The sequence below is a fragment of the Postia placenta genome (assembly GCF_002117355.1).
Source record: "Postia placenta MAD-698-R-SB12 unplaced genomic scaffold POSPLAscaffold_8, whole genome shotgun sequence".
Classification (NCBI taxonomy): domain Eukaryota; kingdom Fungi; phylum Basidiomycota; class Agaricomycetes; order Polyporales; family Adustoporiaceae; genus Rhodonia; species Rhodonia placenta.
The window spans coordinates 161,786-162,904 of record NW_020169839.1 but is presented as its reverse complement, the minus strand read 5'-3'; positions in this window follow the sequence as shown (position 1 = coordinate 162,904).

Sequence of the window (1,119 nt, the reverse complement as noted above, 5' to 3'; positions counted from 1 at the left end):
GACGAATGGAAGGCGGCCTTTGTGACTAACCGGGGGCTGTACGAACCCCTAGTGATGTTCTTCGGCCTCACCAACTCCCCCGCCACTTTCCAGGCAATGATGAATGAGGTCTTCCACGATCTCATCGTCGGCGGCAAGATCCTTGTGTACCTGGACGATATACTCATCTTCTCCACCAATAAAGAGGAGCATGAGAAGGTCACACGCGAGGTTCTGCGCCGCCTTCAGAATAATGATCTATTCCTGAAGCCTGAGAAGTGCGAGTGGGACGTTCCCAAGGTCAACTACGTCGGCTATGTGTTCGGTGGCGATGAGGTAGCGATGGATCCCGCGAAGCTAAAAGGAATTAATGAGTGGCCAGTACCCCGGAACAAAAAGGATGTCCAGAAGTTCCGGGGGTTCTCCAATTTCTACTGCCGTTTCATTAAAGACTTCGCTAAGATCTCGCGACCACTCGACCGGCTCACAGGAAACGACCCATGGCATTGGGGCGAAGAGGAGCAGCACGCCTTCGACGAGCTCAAACGGCTCTTCGCGACGACTCCAGTCCTAGCACTGTACGATCCCAATCGGGAGACGCGCATTGAGGTCGACGCCTCAGGATATGCCACTGGCGGCGTGTTGATGCAGAAGCAGGACGATGGCAAATGGCATCCTATTGCCTTCAGATCCCATGCGATGGATCCGGCACAGCGGAACTACGAGATCTACGATAAGGAGATGCTCGCAATCATCGAGGCGCTAGACGATTGGCGCCACTATCTCGAGGGGTTGCCCAATCAGTTCGAGATCGTAACCGATCACAAGAACCTCGAGTACTGGCGTACATCCCAGCATCTCACGCGTCGTCAAGCGCGGTGGTCGCTCTTCCTGGCTCGCTTTGACTTCCGCATCACGCACAAGGCCGGAACGTCGAATGGAAAGGCTGATGCCCTGTCGCGACGATCGGACCATCAGATCGGCGATGAGGACGATAACACCGATCAGGTAGTTCTCAAGCCGGAGCGTTTCCGCATCGCCTCCGCCAGACGCGGCCATGCCTCGGTGACGGCCGATCAGTCGCTTCTGAAGCGCATCAGGGAGTGTTTGGAGAAGGATCGGGAGGTGGCCGAGGCCCTT